Source organism: Coturnix japonica, chromosome 20, assembly GCF_054131305.1.
Source record: "Coturnix japonica strain WE chromosome 20, WE-NBRP24, whole genome shotgun sequence".
In the NCBI taxonomy this organism is placed as follows: Eukaryota; Metazoa; Chordata; class Aves; order Galliformes; family Phasianidae; genus Coturnix; species Coturnix japonica.
Window position 1 is genome coordinate 12,136,839 of NC_140682.1, and position 23,805 is coordinate 12,160,643.

General features: G+C 47.6%; 2 protein-coding genes across 8 annotated transcripts in view; one reads left to right on the forward strand and one right to left on the reverse strand.

The window, feature by feature from the left end:
- The window catches only part of LOC146757669 (uncharacterized), a 321,308-nt gene that overhangs the window by 270,737 nt on the left and 26,766 nt on the right, over window positions 1-23,805 (forward strand). The gene's annotated exons all lie outside the window — the stretch shown is intronic.
- Window positions 1,438-23,805, reverse strand: part of LOC146757675 (uncharacterized) — a 61,907-nt gene continuing 39,539 nt past the window's right edge. For all 3 annotated transcript variants that reach the window (XR_014936071.1, XR_014936070.1, XM_085520650.1), the window contains one exon: window positions 1,438-1,726. The gene's annotated coding sequence lies outside the window, so the exon portion shown is untranslated. The remainder of the gene's footprint in view (window positions 1,727-23,805) is intronic.

Below are 23,805 nucleotides of genomic sequence, written 5' to 3' on the forward strand. Positions count from 1 at the left end.
CAGCAGCGAAGCAACCAAGCAAGGATACCTTCATCTTGACGCCGTGTGAACTCCTTTCTTGAGCCTTGGATTTCAGTCAGCTTCAGAGGTCGACAATAGGTGATTTCCTCCTCATCATCAGTCTCTTCTTCATGCCTCTTGGTTTTTGCCTTTGCTTTTTTCGGTACTGCTCCATGCCCGGCACCTGGGTCTTCTGCAGCCCCCCCCTGTGCTTCTCCTTCTTTTCGTTCTAGATGCGTGGATACCCGTTTCCATTTCTTGCCTTCCACAGGGGCAACTGATATTGCTACTGATGCCTCCTGTGACTGATCAGAATTAACTTGGGCTTGAATCTCAGATCGGAAACTCTCTCTCTCCAGAATAGTATGATACAAAGCACGGTACAATAGTATGATACAAACCCACATAAGGTTTACCTCCTTAGATCTCTGACCCAAATACTCACTTAATTTCTTAGGGTCCCTTAGGTGTTCAAGAGTGAAATCCCATGACACTGCGGGTCCCCATGCTTCTAAGACTTTTCCTAAACCTTTCCATATTCCCTGCCAGTCATCATTCTCTGGTTCTGGAGGGGACTTCCGCATAGAACGAATGCATAGGAACATATATGCATGCATTGATAGTGATAACATGAGTGCAAGTATGAACCCTATCTCAGTTATTGAAAAGCGTGTGGAAATCTGAGAGTACAACCCAAATAAAAAGGGTTTTTTTAGCCTGTACAATGAATTAAACATGGTGGTTTTTGTAAAATTGCCTGTTCCATCTGGGATGCAAGTATTTGTAAAATTGCCTGTTCCATCTGGGATGCAAGTGTTTGTAAGATTCACAATTCCATCTGAGGTGTAGATGCCAAAATTCTGACCATACCACATCTCGTAAAAGTACCAGGCAGGTGTCTCCATCAGTATCCACCTTATTAGGCTATATATCTGCACAATTCCACAACACCAAATTATGGTGTTAATAGTTGACCAATACTTTAAGAAGATCATAATTGCTTTCAATCCCTTAAACAGAGCAACTGGGATGAAGAGTGGATTCATAGCTGGCAGGCTCTGTAAAAGTCAGAGCTAGCTAGCTTTGCTCTAAGGGAGAAAGAAATCCCTTTGTTTTCTACACAAAAGTTAGATAGCAATGCTGAGAATGTGCAGCAGCCCTTAATGTTGACAATTTGTCTGGTATTTCAAGGTCACGTTCTCTGTGAGCAGCTACGGAAAGATAACACTCCCAACACTCCCGTAACGAAGCTCTTTAAGAGCAAAGAGAGAGTTGTTCTAAAAGCTAAAAAGCTCTATGCCCGCATTCTCCACCAAAAAATCTGTCACGGGTTACTTAGATTTACCTATGCCCGTGACAGGGGAAGCCACCCCACGCCCCCCCCCCGGGGCCTGGAAAGGAGGGGGAAAAGGGGAGTGGGATAAAACAGCGACAATCTAAGGAGGAAAAACTTATTTTACTAAATATGATATCGAAATACAAGATAACACAATATAATATAATTAAGGCTAACAAATCGAACGAAACAGAGAGAGAGAGAGTCTCCGAAAACCGAGAGGCCTACTGTGAACTCTAGGCGACACGGCTGGAACGCTTCCCACTCTCCGAGAAGTTCGAGAGAAGAAGGAGGGCACTCCAGCCTGGGAACGAGATTATATAGAGTCCTGGTCCCGTGACTTATTGTTACTCCTGTTGTTCTCTGGGATATGTAGTCTTCTTCTGTGGACTGCACATTCAACAGAAGTATCCATACTTGACATGATGTTATGATGTGGAATACTGATAGCAAAATTACAAAATTACAAAACCATGACATATCCCTATCCCTATCCCTATCCCTAACCCTTACGCTACACTATTCCTAACCTCTCCCTTCTTCTAACTTTCCAAGCCCCTGGACTGGCCCATTGCCTTTTGGCCTGGCAGGGCACCTGGCAGGCTGGAATTTGGCCTTGGAGGCCTTCCTTTGCACTGTGTTATGGAAAAGGGAAGGGAAGGGAAGGGAAGGGAAGGGAAGGGAAGGGAAGGGAAGGGAAGGGAAGGGAAGGGAAGGGAAGGGAAGGGAAGGGAAGGGAAGGGAAGGGAAGGGAAGGGAAGGGAAGGGAAGGGAAGGGAAGGGAAGGGAAGGGAAGGGAAGGGAAGGGAAGGGAAGGGAAGGGAAGGGAAGGGAAGGGAAGGAAAGGAAAGGAAAGGAAAGGTGTGGGGAGAGAAGGGAAGGTGTGGGGAGGGAAGGGAAGGGAAGGGAAGGGAAGGGAAGGGAAGGGAAGGGAAGGGAAGGGAAGGGAAGGGAAGGGAAGGGAAGGGAAGGGAAGGGAAGGGAAGGGAAGGGAAGGGAAGGGAAGGGAAGGGAAGGGAAGGGAAGGGAAGGGAAGGGAAGGGAAGGGAAGGGAAGGGAAGGGAAGGTGTGGGAAGGGAAGGTGTGGGAAGGGAAGGTGTGGGAAGGGAAGGTGTGGGAAGGGAAGGGAAGGGAAGGTAAGGGAAGGGAAGGGAAGGGAAGGGAAGGGAAGGGAAGGGAAGGGAAGGGAAGGGAAGGGAAGGGAAGGGAAGGGAAGGGAAGGGAAGGGAAGGGAAGGGAAGGGAAGGGAAGGGAAGGGAAGGGAAGGGAAGGGAAGGGAAGGGAGGGGAGGGGGCATCCAGTATGTTCAGTGGGGAGTCGGGAAGATTGTGAGCCTGAAGTACTCAGCCAATGAGGAACCGGGGCAGAAGGAGATCAGCGTGGAGTAACACGGCCTAAAAGATGCAACGCTGCTTTCTGCATGCTCTCCTGCTTGCAGGGGACCTGCCATTGCAATTGCCAATCAAAGCTGCTTGATCACAGATAGCATCCTGGTCAGTGATCTGGGTGTTTCTTCACTGGGCACCAGAGGGCAGAACTAGTAATCAGAGCCCCATTATCTGACTCAGTTCTTTCTGGGGTGCCACGCAGCCACAGGACTTTTTTCTTGAGACCTAATATGGTGTTTAGAGGGCAGTACTGCATGATGGGGTACTGCATATGTTTCAAGCTGCCCAGCGGTTGCCTCCACCATGGTAAGCACATAATGATCTGGACAGGCTGGATGGCTGGGTTGAACTCATTGGGATGAGGTTCAACAAGACCAAGAGCCGGGTCCAGCACTTTGGCCACAGCATCCCCAGGCAAAGCTTCAGGCGTGGGGCAGAGCGGCTGGAAGGCTGTGTAGAGGAACTGGACCTGGGGGCATTGATCGATGCTCAGCTGAACTTGAGCCAGTGATGTGCCCAGCAAGCCAAGAAGCCCAACAGCATCCTGGCTTGTATCAGAAACAGCATTGGCAGCAGGAACGGGGCCGTGATTGTCCCCTTGTACTCAGATCTGGTGAGGCTGCACCTCCCAGATGTGTCCACTTTTGGACCCCTCACTGCAAGGAAGACATCACAACCCTGGAGTGTGTCCAGAGAAAATGACTGCGGTCATCTGAAGGCTTTGTTGGTTGTCGGAGGGCTCCACTGACTCCACTGGTTGTCAGAGATGTTCATTGAACATCACAAGGCTCCATTAATCAAGGAGGGGAGTCACTGGTCATCAGAGGGCTTCATTGGTCATCAGGAGATTAGAGGTGTCCGTGGCAGGGGTTATGCGAACTTTGCTTTGGATAATGGGGTTGGGGTATCGATGCAAGAGGCCTAAAGCAGACCCAAAGGAGGGCCAAGTGGCTGCAGTAAGAGAGCAGCTAAAAGGAGGGTGATGTGGTCACACTGTGTCCAAGCAGAGGTGGATCAAAGTGTAACAGGTTTGGGAGGAATTGTATGGAGGAGCAGAGAGAGAGCAGAGGGAGGGTACTGGGGCTGCTTGGCAGCGTGAGGAGCTCCATCCTTTAGGACTTTGGAGCAGGTGATGTGAGAGAGGGTGGGGAAGGCCACAGGGGTGCAGGACATGGTGTGCATGGCATGGAGCTGGGGAAGCCTCCCAGCACTTTGATGTGGCCACAGCCAGGCAGGGACAGATCCCAGCCGGACGGCTCCGGCCCGCAGCGGCTGCAGCGGCGCTGCCGTGAAGGGCGGCCCCGGCTGCGGCAGCGCCGCTGTCTGAGGTGAGAGCCGGGCGGCCTCGAGCCGGCTGTCAACGGCTGCTCCCGCCTGCTGCGGCTCAGCCAATCGGAGCCGGCGGCGCTGCCGTTGACCAATGAAAGGCCGGGCGAGGGGCGTCGCGTGGCCCCTGGTTGGAGGCGGGTGGGCAGGGGGCGGGGCGGAGCGGCGGTGGGGGAGGGGTTTAGGGGTGCGCGCTATTCTAGCAAGAAATGGGATGGGATGGGATGTGGGATTGGGATGAGGGATTGGGATTGGGATTGGCAGGTGAGAGGTGGGGTTGGGAATGAGATTTGGAACGTCGGGTTGGGATTGTTGGCTGTGGGATTGCGAAAATTGGGATTGGGGTGCGAGGATATGAAAAGGAGATCAGAAAATGGGACGTGTATGGGATGGACTCCAGAAATGGATATGGGATCGACATGGGAAGAATATGGGATGGATATGGGATGGGGTATGGATATGGGATGGGGTTGGGATTACAACTGGATAAATATATGGAATGGACGTGGGATGGACGTGGGAATACGGATTTGGAATGGATATAGATACGGGGTACAGGATGGGGATAGGATGTGGGGACACAGACACAGGATGGGTTTGAGATGGCTATGGGGCTGATATGATGGATATGGGATGGGCTATGGATACACAACAGGATATGGGATGGGATAAAGTCATGAGATGTGGACATAGGATGGCTGATCAGATGGGGCTGTAGTGGTTATGGGGCCATAGGGGCTACAGGATCAGGATGCTGCAGTGACCTCTGTCCCCAAATTTCCCTCCCGCTGTGACACATGGAGTCCCACAACTATTCCTCTTTCCTTTATTCACATATGGGGGCCGGGGGGGGGCATCCCCAATCTGCCGTTATCAAGAAAGAAATCTTAATAAGAAAAGTAAGGGTTGTCACCCCCACCCCATGGGAACAATGGTGGTCTGTGGGGGTGGACACAGATGAGGTGCCCTGAGGAGTGTCCCCAACTTTGGGCTGTGACACCACAGGGGTGACACAGGTATCCCCGACTTCATGGTGTGACACTGAGGGGGTGTCCTCAACCCTGGCGTGTGGTGTGGGTATGTCACCAACTCTGGCATGCGACACTCTGAGAGTAACATGGGGATGTCCCCAGCTATGGGGGTGAGGCACCGTGATGCCGTATCCCCATTTGCCCCGGGAAGTCCTCGAGCTGGTCATGGTGTTCCCAGCTTCAGTGCAGTGTCCCCAGGGGGGACCTTTTGTCCCCTCTGCATGATGGTGACACCCAACGCTGGCTGCCAAAAGTGACACCCAATGACGATGACACTGCATCACAGAACCTGCAGCAGCTCCAAGTTTGTGCTACATGTCCTACGGTCACTCCAAGCTCTGGGACAGGTCCTGCTGTCACTCCACCCCTCATAATGAGCTCTGCAGTCACTCCTGCTACAGGTCCTCTAGCTGTTCCAAGTACTGCAATAAGAAAATGAAACAAATGCCTATCAAGGGAGGTGCAATATGCCAGGATGTACAGCCCTGTGGTTGCTCCAACCCCTCCAATGAGCCAAGTGGCTGCTCCAACTTCAGTCACAGGTCCTGCGGTGATTCCAGCTCTAGCAATGAGTTCTGCAGTTGCTCCAACTCCTGCAACAGCCCAACAGCCACTCCAGTTCCTACAGTGAACCTTGAGGCTGTTAAAACCCCTGCCACATGTCCTGGACTTGCAAACAGATATGCATATGTATTAGCATCTTTGCATGTATTTTTACATCTGCATACGTTATATATATGTGAGAATATACCGTAAGTAAGCATGTGTTTATATATAGAGATATAGATCTATGTCATAATCATAAGCATAACCCTTTTCTTTTTCTCTGTCTTAGTAAATAGCTTTAACCCAACAAATTCTAAACCACAGCACTGCCGAGTCCCTTACAGATCTCCTTGGGACTCTTGAAAGGAATGAGGAATAGAAGATTAGGGAGCTCTTTCTTTCTTCTCATTTCCTAATCACATCACAGCCTCCTGGATATTTTCCTCTTTACTCCAGCTGCTCTTCGAGACCCCAGCACCAGCCTCTGTGCACTTCAGTTTGTCTCAGAGAAATCAGCCTGTTTACAGGACAAGTGAACTGTTAATGTCTGCAGAAAACAACTATAACTTAAGCTGACTGTATCCATTTCGGTAGGTGAGGCTGAAAGCACAACCTGTGTGACTGTTCACAAAACAAGTGACTTACTGAAGAAATATTTGGGAGTCTCAGAGCTGTGTTGAAAGTTGACCACCCCTTTTAGATTTCTGCCTCCAATCCTTATTCCTTCCCTAAGAACAGGAAATGGAAAATCCCTGCCTTGGCTCTCCTCTTGCAAAGCACCCTTACAACATTCAGTTGTGCAGTGGAGCTGTGATCCCCCTGCCCCAGGCAGCAGCTGTGGCAGCACAAGCCCTGCCGGGGGGCTCCTTCCCCCCACACGTCTCCCCGCAGCGCCCTGGGCAGCTTCCCGAGCAGGATGACTGCTGACCCTGGCAGGCGGCAGAGTAAGATGTATTTTTCACCAGTGGACAGACTGATTCCAGAAGCATGGCTTTGAGTTGCAGTATCAAACTCTATAACCCAGAATTAGGTTATAAAGCAGGAATACGTTTATTAGGCACTGAATGCAAAGGGGATCACACTTCTCTTGCACACCAGAAAACAGAAGTGTTACCCATTTGAAAGCCAAGCTGATACATATTCAACAGATTTCCTGGAATTCATCTACATATTCATTATTTTCCAGGAAATCACTTACATTCTGCCCCTCCCTCCAGCACATGGGCTGTTTGTAGCTGGGTTCTTCCTCCGGAGGTTGTGGGGATGAAGTCAGACGTCTTCCTTGCAAAGGCTCAAAGTCTTCCTCACTCCGTCCTTTTTACCCCATCATGTTTGATTGAACTAGTCTGTTTCTGGACGGCTTCTTGGGCTATGTTCCTTTTAGTATGCAGGATGTTCTTCCCTTATCATAACTGCACATCCTACTTGGTTATGGGCCCACATACCTGACTTTTAACTTTGAGATTTACTCTTTTACTCTATCAGTTTACTAACAGATCGTGGTTGCCTAGCAGAAGTGCAAATGCCTCATCTGGAAATCTCTCTGTGCGGAGCGCTGCGGGGCACTGGGAGGCAGAGCGAGTCCGGTCCCGATGGGTTGCGGCATTGCGGGCAGTGCCCGCATGCACCAGGGCGCGGACACAGGTGGGGCGTAGTGGTGGTTGGTGCCTGCGTGCACCAGGGTCGGTCACATATGCGAGACATATGGGTCATGGGTACTTGGTGTGTGCGTCTGTTCTGTGTACCTGGGCTGTGAATATCCAGAACGTAGGGGGTGGTCCCCTGTGGCACTAGTTTTGATGATGAAACTGTCCAGCATTACATCAAGGAGATCTGTGATCTGTTCAAGACTTCCCCATATTTTGGCCTGAATAGAAGGATACATCTGCATTTCATTTATTGTCGTCGTTATAGGCTTAGCAAGGATAGCAGTGACTCGCTGGCGCTGTGCATTGTCATTGTGTTTGCTGAATCAGACCAGACTGGACAGCCAGGGAGTCGTATACTCCAGACAAAGACGTTTCAATTCAAGACTAGATTTGTTAAATCCTGAAATACACTCTTTCAAGCACTCTAGGGTAAGACCTCTACAGTGCCTGTCCTTGCTTCTTTCACTTCTGCTCAACCATGTGGCATCTAATTTCTGGAAAGAGTTGGCCACTTTGACTTCCCACCAGGAGAATGGCGTGATATGCCTGGCCTTATCATCTGTAGGGGACTCTTTCTCACCCTGCTCGTTTGGGGTTCAGCTCCCTGGCTCCTTTTATCACAAGGTTATCCATTTAGCTGACCATGGGAAGCCAGTTGATGTTATCCTTGATGATTTCAGTAGAGCTTTTGAAACTGTTTCTGACTGCACCCTTCTGGGCAGAATGTTCTGCATACGGATAGACAGAAACAGAATGTGGTGGTTGAGCAGTTGGCCAATAGGTGAGGTCCAAATGATTAGAGTCAACAGGTTCCATTGGGCTGGTAGATGGTCACTGTCAGGGTTCCCCAGGGCTCCATTTTAGGGCTGCTTCTCTTTCATGTTTTTGCGGATGACTTGCATGAAGGACTAGAAGATGTTCTGAGCAAGTTTGCTGCTGATACCAGATGAGGAGGTGCTGTTGCTTCCACTGAGGGTGGAGAGGACTTGCAGAGATTTGTGGACAAGTCAGAGAACTGGGTACCAGTTGGTACTAAGCACCAAGTGCAGAAAGTATAACAAGTGCCCGATTGTGCACCTGGGTAGGGGCAACCCTGGACATACACACTGACTGGATATGGGACACTGGAGAGCGGTCTGACTGAATAGGATTGGGGGTCCTGGTCAACATCAGATTGAACATGAGTCAACAGTGAGCCCAAGCAGCCAGGAAGGCCAATGGTCCCCTGGAGTGCATCAAGCAAGGTATTGCCAGCTTAGTGAGTGTCACGGGTTACCTAGATTTACCTTTGCCCGTGACAGGGGGCAGCCGCCCTGTAGGGCCCCCAGCCCAGAGAAGAAGGGAAAGGGGAATGGGAAAAAGAACAGCGGCAGCAATCTAAGGAGGAAAATTTATTTTACTAAATATGATATCGGAATACAAGATAACACAATATAATACAATATGATTGAGGCTAATAAATCAAACAAAACAGAGAGAGAGAGAGAGTCCCCAGAAAACCGAGAGGCCTACTGTGAACTCTAGGTGACACGACTGGAATGCTTCCCACTCCCCGAGAGTCCAAGAGAGAGAGAAAACTCCAGCCTGGGAGCGAGATTATATACGTCCTCCTCCCGTGACTTATCTCTGACCGCGACGTCAGATGTGCCACGGACATCCTACAAAAATGACCAAGGCGAGGAGGGATGCTGCCAGGCACAGTAGTTAGTGTAGGAATAGAATGTGTTTCCTGCTTTAGAGATGGAAAAGGAGGAATTAGCTATCAAAAAGGGAAGATCCACAAAGAGAAGCAGAGATTGATTCTCAGGGCCTGATTTCTACTCATGGGTGGAAGTGATGTTTATCATGGATAAGTTGTTTACTGGACAAGAAAGAGGCACGATTAGGTGGGCAGCTATGCAAGAGTAGGAATGGAACACAGAAGGAAGGTTGGGCCCTGGGGAGAGGTGGAGAGAGGAAGGATCCTGAGGATAAACTGTACTGGTTGCTGTCTCTGTCTTTGTGACTGTTAAATTTCACACTTGTGAAAGTGCTATCTAAGAAGCTGTTACGGTACAAGGGGTGTCTACGAAATATCTAGAAGACCCCCTGGGCTGTGTTTTGGCTCACTGAAGAGTCTTTGCTGGCGAGCCAGGGGGAATACGGAGTAAGAAACCAGGATCATAAATGAAGTTCTGGGACCAGTTTTTATAATTAAGTATCCTAATTGTGAGACCAAGTGCTGGGTGTTAGTGGGAAGTGAAGAAAGGTATTGCTTGATTATTGATGGTACAATGGAAGTGTAATGGAGGTACCAAAAGTGAATAGTGGAATTGTGGAGGAAAAAAAAACACACACACACACACACACACACACACACAAAAAAAAAAAAAAAAAAAAACAAAAACGGCAAAAGGGGTAAGGAAAAGCGGTGAGTCAGAAATATAATATCTTTCTAAGTCTGTGATCTGCTCTAGCCAAAGTAGATGCTGCGGGCATGAGAACACATCCTCTGCACTGTGCCCCCCGCCCCTCCCCCCAAACCTCAGAATCAGCACTCTCTAAGAGGGGGAGAGAGTAAGAGAGAGAGAGCGAGCTGTGGGCCAGAGACTCTTATAGAAAACAAAGTGTTACCTGCGAAGGAGAAAAGACAGGGACACTGGAAGCGAGAATAGTCTTTCCTCCTCGGTTACCTGAAAGAAAGAGAGAAGACAAATTCTGGTCCTGAAAGAATTAGAAGGGTTATAAAGGAGTGTGAAAAAGAGGGTAAGAATCCACTGAAGGCTGCACACGTTCAGCTCAACATAGCAACCTATGTTTGCTGACCAATAGCAATTAGCACATTAGTTTAAGAACCAATTTATTAGTTTAGCAAAAGGAATCCACAAGCTACAGTTGTAAAACTGCCCATTTCAGCTTTACTGGGTGAAGAGTCTTGTTTTTCCTCAATAATTTTACACTTGGTGATTTTGCCTCACAATAAGGACTGCATTCGCAACAGAATTCTTGTGTCTTTTGCCTCAAAACGGGACACGGGCATTTTCCTCACGTTCCACATGCATTGTTTTTAGAAAGTGGCACCCCCTGGCCTAACAAGCAATGGAAATCTTGCAAACCGGGGAAGAGCGGATGGAAGTGAGTCAGAGGTTTCAGTGATGAAGCTGATGGTGAACAAATGGGGAAGAAGTAGGTGGGCGCTCGACCACCCTGGATACCACTGAGCACACCCGGAGCTTTGCCCTCCCCCCTAAGCCCCCCCACACCTCACCAGGAGATCCCCGAGGGCTCTCCGTTCCCCCCCGGCTTCTTTGCCCCCCACCGCCCCCGAGGCCCACTCAGGCTTCAGGCCCTGCGTGTACAGGCCGCGTTGCCATGGCGACAGCGCGCCTTCCCCCCTCTCTGCGCGCACTCGAAACTGCCACCACGGCGACAGCGCATGCGTGACGACGTCGGCATAGCAACAGCGCGTCAGCGCGCCTGCGCCTGTGCTCGTTGCCCGAGCGGCGCCAGCCGTGCCGTCATCACCCCGCGCCCCGAGGAAGAGGCGGCCGTGCCGAAGTCGAGCTGCTCTCCGCACTGCTGCAGCGCCGCCGGGCAACCCCGGGGCTCCGAGCGCCGCCTCCGCTTCTGCAAGTGGCTGTTCTGGGGGAGGCCTGAAGGGGTCCCCTCCGCGGGCGCCGCGAGCCGCCCTGCGTTGGCCCCGCGGGGCCTCTGTGGCACTCAGGGCTTCTGTTGGACGGCGGGATGTTCCCTGTGCCTCCTCCCCTCCCAGGGGTACCTCGTTGCCCCACCCCACGCCCCCATTCTGACCCCTAGGCTCCCCTATCTGTGCCCCCCCCGCCCCCGTCCTCCCGTCCCCGTTTCTGACCCCTACAATACACTGTCGTCCCCCATGAGTCTTTGTTTTGTGACTTACTTAGAGAGAAAGAGGCGTCGTTATTTGAGAGAACGGGCCGTGGTGGAGATGTTACACGACCCCACGTTTATTCCTCAGAATTCTGATCCAAATTCCAGTCCAAACCAAGGCCATGATCCTGAGAGAGTCAGGCGTACACCAAGTATGTGGCATATGTGCACAAGGTCTGCACCAGGTGAGTATGGCGGTACATGAGCAGCAACGTCTGGCAGAGGGCAAAGAAGACCCCTTTGAATGAAATGATTACTAAGCTTCATGACTTTGAGCTACGTTTAACCCCTCTACGTGCTTATGTTTCAGCCCCTGTGAAAGTAACTGAAAGACTGGATAGAGTAGAGAGTAATCAGGAAGGTAGGATGGAGGAACTGTCTGCTGTGCTTCATCGTGATGAGCCCTGTGAACCCGTGGTGAGATGGGACACAGCTGATGAGGATCAGGATGATCAAAACAGCCTGCTGGAGGGGCTGATCAAACTGGTTTCCTCCCAGCCTGCATCATCCAGTGTCTCAGCTGTTAAGACGTCCTCCTGGCTTGCGGAATCAAACTCTATAATCCAGAGATGGTGTCATGGTTTTGTAATTTTGTAATTTTGCTATCAGTATTCCACATCATAACATCATGTCAAGTATGGATACTTCTGTTGAATGTGCAGTCCACAGAAGAAGACTACATATCCCAGAGAACAACAGGAGTAACAATAAGTCACGGGATCAGGACTCTATATAATCTCGTTCCCAGGCTGGAGTGCCCTCCTTCTTCTCTCGAACTTCTCGGAGAGTGGGAAGCGTTCCAGCCGTGTCGCCTAGAGTTCACAGTAGGCCTCTCGGTTTTCGGAGACTCTCTCTCTCTCTGTTTCGTTCGATTTTGTTACCCTTAATTATATTATATTGTGTTATCTTGTATTTCGATATCATATTTAGTAAAATAAGTTTTTCCTCCTTAGATTGTCGCTGTTTTATCCCACTCCCCTTTTCCCCCTCCTTTCCAGGCCCCGGGGGGGGGGGCGTGGGGTGGCTTCCCCTGTCACGGGCATAGGTAAATCTAAGTAACCCGTGACAGATTTTTTGGTGGAGGATGCGGGCATAGAGCTTTTTAGCTTTTAGAACAACTCTCTCTTTGCTCTTAAAGAGCTTCGTTACGGGAGTGTTGGGAGTGTTATCTTTCCGTAGCTGCTCACGGAGAACGTGACCTTGAAATACCAGACAAATTGTCAACATTAAGGGCTGCTGCACATTCTCAGCATTGCTATCTAACTTTTGTGTAGAAAACAAAGGGATTTCTTTCTCCCTTAGAGCAAAGCTAGCTAGCTCTGACTTTTACAGAGCCTGCCAGCTATGAATCCACTCTTCATCCCAGTTGCTCTGTTTAAGGGATTGAAAGCAATTATGATCTTCTTAAAGTATTGGTCAACTATTAACACCATAATTTGGTGTTGTGGAATTGTGCAGATATATAGCCTAATAAGGTGGATACTGATGGAGACACCTGCCTGGTACTTTTACGAGATGTGGTATGGTCAGAATTTTGGCATCTACACCTCAGATGGAATTGTGAATCTTACAAACACTTGCATCCCAGATGGAACAGGCAATTTTACAAATACTTGCATCCCAGATGGAACAGGCAATTTTACAAACACCACCATGTTTAATTCATTGTACAGGCTAAAAAAACCCTTTTTATTTAGGTTGTACTCTCAGATTTCCACACGCTTTTCAATAACTGAGATAGGGTTCATACTTGCATTCATGTTATCACTATCAATGCATGCATATATGTTCCTATGCATTCGTTCTATGCGGAAGTCTCCTCCAGAACCAGAGAATGATGACTGGCAGGGAATATGGAAAGGTTTAGGAAAAGTCTTAGAAGCATGGGGACCCGCAGTGTCATGGGATTTCACTCTTGAACACCTAAGGGACCCTAAGAAATTAAGTGAGTATTTGGGTCAGAGATCTAAGGAGGTAAACCTTATGTGGGGTTTGGCTTATGCATACCGTGCTTTGTATCATACTATTCTGGAGAGAGAGAGTTTCCGATCTGAGATTCAAGCCCAAGTTAATTCTGATCAGTCACAGGAGGCATCAGTAGCAATATCAGTTGCCCCTGTGGAAGGCAAGAAATGGAAACGGGTGTCCATGCGTCTAGAACGAAAAGAAGGAGAAGCACAGGGGGGGGCAGCAGAAGACCCAGGTGCCGGGCATGGAGCAGTACCGAAAAAAGCAAAGGCAAAAACCAAGAGGCATGAAGAAGAGACTGATGATGAGGAGGAAATCACCTATTGTCGACCTCTGAAGCTGACTGAAATCCAAGGCTCAAGAAAGGAGTTCACACGGCGTCAAGATGAAGGTATCCTTGCTTGGTTGCTTCGCTGCTGGGACAACGGGGCCAACAGCTTGTCTCTAGATGGTAATGAAGCTCGCCAACTAGGAAGCATTGCCCAAGATGCAGGTATCGACAGAGGGATTAGCAGATGTTCGGATGGAGCTGCCACTCTCTGGTTGCGGCTGTTAGAAGCCGTGAGAGAAAGGTACCCCTATAAGGATGCTTTGAAGCCTAAATTTGATAGTTGGAATACCGTCCAAAAAGGTATTCAGCGCCTGAGGGAATTGGCCATGGCGAAAATGTTGTACAGCCCTGATCCAAGCGAACTTGACCCTGAGAGAGTGAGGGCCGATCCTGACATGTGGCAGAAAATCACAAGTACAGCACCAGAGAGAATTGCACAGTCATTGGTATCAGGATCTAAAGGATTCGTGGACAGATGGCCCCGAGTTGTTGAGCTGATTATAATGCTTCAAACCATCGATCAGCAGCTCCCCCAACTGCATGCCGCAGTTTCTGCCATCTCACGGCTAGAAAACCGAGTAGATGAAATGTGCAAGAAATTGTTTCCATCAACTAATTGTAATGATCCTGTAATAGTATCAGAAACAACTGATGAAGGTCAATCCTCGTACGGGCCACCAGGTCTAATGAAGGATCTGATCAAACTAGTCCAGTCCTACTCCCCACCTGCATCATCAAAAGTCTCAGCTGTTAAACGCACACGCTTCCCAGCTCGAGCAAAGAACAACAGTATGATTGCACCGCGTGTTTCCATGTGGCTCTACCTACGTGACCGTGGAGAAGACATGAGGAAGTGGCATGATCAGCCTACTTCTGCACTACGAGCACGGGTGAAAGAACTGCTAGACATACCAACCACCAGTGGAGTTGCTCCAGTCATCACAGGTAACCAATAGAGGGGCCCTGCCCTCAGTCAGGGGAGGGAAAGGGATAATAGAGTTTATTGGACTGTGTGGATTCGATGGCCTGGCACATCAGAACCACAGGAATATAAGGCGCTGGTGGATACCGGTGCACAGTGCACCCTAATGCCCTCCAGTCATGAAGGGACAGAATCAATCCATATTTCTGGAGTGACTGGGGGCTCTCAAGAATTGACTGTGCTGGAGGCTGAAATAAGCCTCACTGGCAAAGACTGGCAAAAACATCCTATTGTGACTGGCCCAGGGGCTCCATGTATACTGGGTATTGATTACCTCAGAAGGGGGCATTTCAAGGATCCTAAGGGGTATCGATGGGCCTTTGGGATAGCTGCTGTAGACATGGACAACATTAAGCAGCTGTCTGTTTTGCCTGGCCTGTCAGAGGACCCGTCTGTTGTGGGGCTGCTACGAGTAAAAGAGCAGCAGGTACCAGTTGCTACAAAGACAGTGCACAGACGGCAGTATCGTACCAACAGGGATTCCTTGCTCCCCATTCATGATTTGATTCGCCAGTTGGAGAATCAGGGAGTGATCAGTAAAACTCACTCACCTTTTAACAGTCCCATATGGCCAGTGCGTAAAGCCAGTGGAGAATGGAGGCTGACAGTAGACTACCGTGGCCTGAATGAGGTCACACCCCCATTGAGCGCTGCTGTGCCGGACATGTTGGAACTCCAGTACGAGCTGGAGTCAAAAGCAGCCAAATGGTATGCCACCATTGACATTGCCAATGCCTTCTTTTCTATTCCTTTGGCCGCAGAATGCAAGCCACAGTTTGCCTTCACCTGGAGGGGCATTTAGTATACTTGGAACCGTTTGCCCCAGGGGTGGAAACACAGCCCAACCATTTGCCATGGGTTGGTCCAAACTGTACTGGAACAGGGTGGTGCTCCTGAACACCTGCAGTACATTGATGACATTGTTGTGTGGGGCGATACAGCAGAAGAAGTTTTCACAAAAGGAGAGCAGATAATCCGGATTCTTCTACAAGCTGGCTTTGCTATTAAGCGAAGCAAAGTAAAAGGACCTGCCCAGGAAATTCAGTTCTTAGGTATAAAGTGGCAGGATGGACGTCGTCACATCCCAGCAGATGTGATCGACAAAATCACTGCCATGTCTCCACCAACTAGCAAGAAAGAGACACAATCTTTCCTGGGTGCAGTAGGCTTTTGGAGGATGCACATTCCAAACTACAGCCTCATTGTAAGCCCCCTTTATCAGGTAACGCGGAAGAAGAATGATTTTGCATGGGGCCCTGAGCAGCAGCAGGCTTTTGAACAGATTAAACAAGAGATAGCCCGTGCTGTAGCCCTGGGGCCAGTACGGACTGGACAGGATGTAAAGAACATCCTCTACACTGCTGCTGGAGAGAAAGGCCCCACTTGGAGTTTGTGGCAAAGAGCCTCAGGAGAGACCCGAGGCCGACCCCTGGGATTCTGGAGTCGATCATATAAGGGGTCTGAAGAGTGCTACACTCCAACTGAGAAGGAGATCTTAGCCGCGTATGAGGGGGTTCGGGCTGCTTCCGAAGTAGTCGGGACTGAAACACAGCTCCTTTTGGCACCTCGACTGCCAGTGCTGAACTGGATGTTCAAAGGACAGGTTCCCTCCACCCATCATGCTACCGATGTCACCTGGAGCAAGTGGATTACGCTGATTACACAGCGAGCGCGAATGGGAAACCTCAATCGTCCAGGAATCCTAGAGGTAATCATGGACTGGCCTGAAGATAAAAAGTTTGGAACATCACCAGCAGAAGAGGTATCACGTGCTAAAGAGGCCCCACCATACAACGAATTACCAGAAAATGAAAAGAAATATGCCCTATTCACTGACGGATCATGTCGCATTGTAGGGAAGCATCGCAAATGGAAAGCTGCTGTGTGGAGCCCCACACGACAGGTTGCAGAGGCCACTGAAGGTAAGGGAGAATCAAGTCAGTTTGCAGAGGTAAAAGCTGTCCAGCTGGCCTTAGATGTTGCTGAACGGGAGAGGTGGCCAATGCTGTATCTTTATACTGACTCATGGATGGTGGCAAATGCCTTATGGGGGTGGTTACAGCGGTGGGAACAAAATAACTGGCAACGGAGGGGAAAATCTGTTTGGGCCGCTGAACTATGGAAGGACATTGCTTCCCGAACAAAGAATATGGTTGTAAAGGTGCGTCATGTGGATGCACATGTGCCCAAAAGTCGGGCTACTGAAGAACAACAAAACAACCATCAGGTAGATAAAGCTGCTAGAATTGAGGTGGCTCAAATCGACTTGGATTGGCAGAATAAGGGCGAATTATTTCTAGCTCGATGGGCTCATGAGACCTCAGGCCATCAAGGAAGAGATGCAACATATAAGTGGGCCAGAGACCGAGGGGTGGACTTAACCATGGACGCTATTGCGCAGGTTATTCATGATTGTGAAACATGTGCCATAATTAAACAAGCCAGAAGGATGAAACCTCTCTGGGAGGAAGGGCGATGGCAAAAGTATAAATATGGGGAGGCGTGGCAGGTTGATTATATCACCTTGCCACGATCTCGCAGTGGTAAGTGTTATGTACTCACTATGGTAGAGGCAACCACTGGGTGGCTTGAAACATACGCAGTACCCCATGCAACTGCTCGAAACACCATATTAGGTCTTGAGAAACAAGTCCTGTGGCGACATGGCACCCCAGAAAGAATTGAATCTGATAATGGGACACATTTCAAAAATTCTCTTATAAATACTTGGGCCAAAGATCATGGCATTGAGTGGATTTATCATATTCCCTACCATGCACCAGCTTCTGGTAAAATTGAACGATATAATGGGTTGTTGAAAACTATGTTGAAAGCAATGGGTGGTGGAACATTTAAGCACTGGGAGAAGAATCTGGCAGAAGCCACTTGGCTGGTCAATACTAGAGGATCTGTCAATCGTGATGGTCCTAGTCAATCTAGCCCCCTACACACTGTAGAAGGAGATAAGGTCCCTGTTATACATGTAAAGAACATGTTGGGAAAAGCTGTTTGGGTCCTTCCAGCTTCTGGAAAGGGCAAACCTATCCGTGGAACTGTCTTTGCCCAGGGACTTGGTGGGTAATGCAGAAGGATGGGGATGTTCAATGTGTGCCACAAGGGAATTTGATGCTGGGGGAGTGCAGTCAATAATTTTATGTATCTATATATATATATATATGTTTGCATGTGTAGTGTATTTTAGTTATTATAGTTGTACATTTAGTTATGTTACATGCAATTCTACTATTTAGCTATCACAATTTTACATACGTGTATATATATGTATATATATGTATATATTAACCATGATGTAATAATGTAGAATAAGGGGTGGAATGTCATGGTTTTGTAATTTTGTAATTTTGCTATCAGTATTCCACATCATAACATCATGTCAAGTATGGATACTTCTGTTGAATGTGCAGTCCACAGAAGAAGACTACATATCCCAGAGAACAACAGGAGTAACAATAAGTCACGGGATCAGGACTCTATATAATCTCGTTCCCAGGCTGGAGTGCCCTCCTTCTTCTCTCGAACTTCTCGGAGAGTGGGAAGCGTTCCAGCCGTGTTGCCTAGAGTTCACAGTAGGCCTCTCGGTTTTCGGAGACTCTCTCTCTCTCTGTTTCGTTCGATTTTGTTAGCCTTAATTATATTATATTGTGTTATCTTGTATTTCGATATCATATTTAGTAAAATAAGTTTTTCCTCCTTAGATTGTCGCTGTTTTATCCCACTCCCCTTTTCCCCCTCCTTTCCAGGCCCCGGGGGGGGGGGGCGTGGGGTGGCTTCCCCTGTCACGGGCATAGGTAAATCTAAGTAACCCGTGACAGATGGGTTATAAAGCAGGTATGTTTATTCCAGCGTTGTGCAGTGCCAGGTGCAAGGGGGATAGCTCCTTCAAACTTGCACACCGACTTGTAAAATCGGGACACAGTTATAGGTACATTTAATACATAGTCAATGATTTCTCGGAATTCTGATACATAGTCAATGATTTCTTAGACTTCTAATACATAGTCAATAGTTCTAGGAATTCTGGTACATATTCAATAGCTCTTTAGCATACAGACCCCCTCTTGTCTTTAGCATGCTGACCCCCTCTTGTTCTTATCAGGGGGAATGCAACTCCTCTTCTGGTCGTCCGTGAGGTCTCACTCCTTATCTGCATCCTCCCTGCTCTCTCAGGCCCCTTGTTTCTTTTACTTGTTACCTTTAAGTTTCTTTTACTTATTTCTATAAACTACCTTTAAGTTTCCTTTACTTGTTTCTATAAACTACCTTTAACTATCCCCCTTTTAGCCCCCCTTTATTCCGAATTCCAGCAGAGCTTCTGTTTCCTGCTTCACTGTTCATTCCCCCCTTTTCTTCAATCTAGCAGGATTTCTCTCCTGCTAGATCATTCCTTTTCCGGTGTGTGGCTAGCTGTTCTGCTATTCCCTTAATTGCACTTTTGTATATTTTATATGTAGTTAATCCAGTCTATGTTCTTGTTGATTGTCATCCACCAAAACAGTGACTCCAATCCTGCAGCAATTTGATTTCTTGCCTTAAATTTATCAGGGACACCTCTAGGTACCCCAACTAAATCTATATACATTTCTTTTCCAAATGCCAGGGTGAATGGTATAACTAATTGAACAAGTGCACAGGTGCCTCCCCAGTTAGATGGTTAAGCTGGACCATAAAAATCTTTCCCCCACAGTACCACCGGAGATTTGCCCTGGAGATTCCCAATCTTGAATAATTTCCTGCTGAATCCTCCATAACATCCAAGACCTCATCACTGCATAAGGAAAAGTTTCCTATAGGCCTGGTAGCCTTCACACCCTGCTGTGAGAGGCAAGCTGTATGGTTACCTACTGCTGTAGAGAGCGCAGGAGGGATCTTGACATCTGTATCAGGCATTGGAGGAAACAAGAGAGAGGTCTGCACTCTCTATTTCCCCAGGCAGTTTTCTCTTGATACAGGGCAATCATGCATCACATTCCCTTGGGGTCCTTGGTCCATCCCAGCAGAATGGGTACCACCTGAGCTATTGGCCGTCCCGATGCACAAGTGTAGCAATTGCTATGGTTGGGACTCTGGACAGTATACTTAGTCCATTCTACCCAGGCATTAACGTCCCCATATCTTGTTTCAGTTTCAAATGTTTGTCTAAGATCTTTTATCTCCTTAATTGTCATAACTGCAGGGTTTTCAGGAAGATTTTCTACCCCTTTTTAAGCTCTTCCCTATCCTGGACATTCTGGGTATTTTCAAGGAGTGTCTCTGTCCAGCCTCAATTGGCAGTTGTCCACCATACATCATTCCATACACTACAAGAGTCCCTTATTCATATCAGAACTATCAGTTGGTCCCTCCCCTGCATTATTGTCAAATTTCACCTTTTCCAGATAATTATCAGGATAGCAAATGGGTACAGCAGTAAAAACTTTTTTGTTACAAGGAAAACTTTTTGTGAGTATTGGTTCTATATAGGTTATAATACTCTCCCACTTACATATACAATTCATTTACCTATTCGAGGAGAAGTGAAAGGTTAGTTAAAATAATAAAAAATATATATGCATATAAAAAAACTTTTCATGATTTCCTTCTAATTCTTATCTTTTAAAGGTTTTTCTATGGCCACAGTTCCCACGCCTCAGGGCTAGTGGATACCTATACCAGTGTGTCATAAGTCCATCCTTTCTCGGCTGTCCTCACAGCTGTTTCAGTTGTTAGGAGTACTTGGAATGGTCCTTCCCAGTCAGGTGGCAGCTTTGTCTCCTTCGCAGTCTGTATCAGGATCCAGTCCCATTCACATGTAGCTGCAAATGCTGCTATGTCAACTCCAAGACCCACAATGGGTTAAATTCCTGTGTGCCACCTTCTTCAAACTAACACCATAGATGAGCTCTCCAGTCAGGCTCTGTCCAATTATGCTTTCCAATTAGGATGCTTACTTCTGTGTTTTTGCACTAATGAGAACACCAACACGTGATGACCTAGAAATCTTTGTAGAGTTGCAGGCCTGAGCTCTTGTTTGGACCACAGGGATGCAGTTTAATGGCTTCCACAATTGCACCGTAGCACAAGGGGGATACAGAGTCTTAGGGATGGATGGGCGAAGAGACAAGGAAGGGCGACTGCCCTCTGTGAGAGTGCACTGAGCTCTGCCTGGGGATGGCAGAGCAGCCAGGTCAGAGCTGATGAAAATGGAAAAGAGAGGAGACCAACAGTGTCTGTTCCAGGCTTCCTGATCAGGGAGAGCAAATGGAAGGTGCCCTCTGCAGACAGATGGGAGCCTGATGTTGTCCGGCCCTTGTCCCCTTTGGGGGCCTTTTTCACTCCAGTATCTGCTGCAGGGACAGCACAGCAGGGCATGTGCCATCCAGGAGATCCCTGGAGAGCACAGATGGCAGCTTCTCTAGCTTCATGGAGGAACCAAAGCGGAGAGGTGCTCTGCTAGATTTCATACCAGCAAGGAAGGTCTGGTGGGGAATGTGAAGGTAAAACGGGCACCAGGCCATGTGCGAGACACAAATGGATCTTTCTTTTTTCTTTTTTTCTTTTTTTTTTTTTTTCTTCTTTTCCTTTCCTTTTCCCTTTCCCTTCCCCTTTCTCTCTTCCTTTCCATTTCCCTTCCCTTCTTCTTCCCTTCCCTTTTTTTTCCCTTTATGGTTAGGCTGTGGTTGGACTTGATGTTCTTCAAGGTCTTTTCCAAACTGGGTAATTCTATGATTCCCTTTCCTTCCCTTTTCTTTCCTTTCCTTTCTTTTCATTTTCATTTTCCTTTTCTTTCTTTTTCTATTTCTTTTTCTTCTCCTTTTTCTTTTCTTTTTCTTTCCCTTTTTCTTTTCCTTTTTCTTACTTTTTTTGTTTCTTTTTTTTCCCCTTTTCTTTTTCTTTTTTTTTCCTTCTTTTCCTTTTCCTTTTCCTTTTCCTTTTTCGTTTTCTTTTTTGTTTTCATTCCCTTTTTCTTTCCCTTTTTCTTTCTCTTTCTCTTTCTCTTTTTATTTTTTGAAGCAGGAAGTTTGAAAGATGTTCATTAATGTCGGTAAAAGTGAAAAAAACATTTGAAGACAAAGATAGAAATCAATGAAAATGTGTTAACCATTCCCAATGTGTGAAATACTCACAAGTCCTTTTCAATTTTAAGTTGATACCTCCCAACTATCTGGCTGTTTTCTGACATTCAGGGAGATTACTGGAATTTGCTCCATCTCTCCAGTGTCTGATGGACTCTGTTGTCAAATCCTTCACTGTGATTCTATCTATCCCTTCCTATCTGCGTCTCACTCATTTCTTCTACAAATATTCCCTGTGAAAGTGTCACGGGTTACTTAGATTTACCTATGCCCGTGACAGGGGAAGCCACCCCGTGGGCCCCCTCCCGGGGCCCGGAAAGGAGGGGAAAAAAAAGGAGTGGGATAAAACAGCGACAATCTAAGGAGGAAAAACTTATTTTACTAAATATGATACCGAAATACAAGATAACACAATATAATATAATTGAGGCTAACAAATTGAACGAAACAGAGAGAGAGAGAGTCCCCGAAAACCGAGAGGCCTACTGTGAACTCTAGGCGACACGGCTGGAACACTTCCCCCTCTCCGAGAAGTTCGAGAGAAGAAGGAGGGCACTCCAGCCTGGGAACGAGATTATACAGCGTCCTGGTCCCGTGACTTATCATTAACCCTGTTGTTCTCTGGGATATGTAGTCTTCTTCTGTGGACTGCACATTCAATAGAAGTATCCATACTTTACATGATGTTATGATGTAGAATACTGATACTGATAGCAAAATTACAAAACCATGACATTCCACCCCTTATTCTACATTATTACATCATGGTAAATATATATATACATATATATACACGTATGTAAAATTATGATAGCTAAACAGTAGAATTACATGTAACATAACTAAATGTACAACTATAATAACTAAAATACACTACACATGCAAACATATATACATATAAATACATAAAATTATTGACTGCACTCCCCCAGCATCAAATTCCCTTGTGGCACACATTGAACATCCCCATCCTTCTGCATTACCCACCAAGTGCACCCAGGTCCCTGGGCAAAGACAGTTCCACGGATAGGTTTGCCCTTTCCAGAAGCTGGAAGGACCCAAACAGCTTTTCCCAACATGTTCTTTACATGTACAACAGGGACCTTATCTCCTTCTACAGTGTGTAGGGGGCTAGATTGACTAGGACCGTCACGATTGACAGATCCTCTAGTATTCACCAACCAAGTGGCTTCTGCCAGATTCTTCTCCCAGTGCTTAAATGTTCCGCCACCCATTGCTTTCAACATAGTTTTCAACAACCCATTATATCGTTCAATTTTACCAGAAGCTGGTGCATGGTAGGGAATATGATAAATCCACTCAATGCCATGATCTTTGGCCCAAGTATTTATAAGGGAATTTTTAAAATGTGTCCCATTATCAGATTCAATTCTTTCTGGGGTGCCATGTCGCCACAGGACTTGTTTCTCAAGACCTAATATGGTGTTTCGAGCAGTTGCATGGGGTACTGCGTATGTTTCAAGCCACCCAGTGGTTGCCTCTACCATGGTGAGTACATAACACTTACCACTGCGAGATCGTGGCAAGGTGATATAATCAACCTGCCACGCCTCCCCATATTTATACTTTTGCCACCGCCCTTCCTCCCAGAGAGGTTTCATCCTTTTGGCTTGTTTAATTATGGCACATGTTTCACAATCATGAATAATCTGCACAATAGCGTCCATGGTTAAGTCCACCCCTCGGTCTCTGGCCCACTTATATGTCGCGTCTCTTCCTTGATGACCTGAGGTCTCATGAGCCCATCGAGCTAGAAATAATTCACCCTTATTCTGCCAGTCCAAGTCAATTTGAGCCACCTCAATTTTGGCAGCTTTATCTACCTGATGGTTGTTTTGTTGTTCTTCAGTAGCCCGACTTTTGGGCACATGTGCATCCACATGACGCACCTTTACAACCATATTCTTTGTTCGGGCAGCAATGTCCTTCCATAATTCAGCGGCCCAAACAGATTTACCCTTCCGTTGCCAGTTGTTTTGTTCCCACCTCTGTAACCACCCCCATAAGGCATTTGCCACCATCCATGAGTCAGTATAAAGATACAGCATTGGCCACCTCTCCCGTTCAGCAACATCTAAGGCCAGCTGGACAGCTTTTACCTCTGCAAACTGACTTGATTCTCCCTTACCTTCGGTGGCCTCTGCAACCTGTCGTGTGGGGCTCCACACAGCAGCTTTCCATTTGCGATGCTTCCCTACAATGCGACATGATCCGTCTGTGAATAGGGCATATTTCTTTTCATTTTCTGGTAATTCGTTGTATGGTGGGG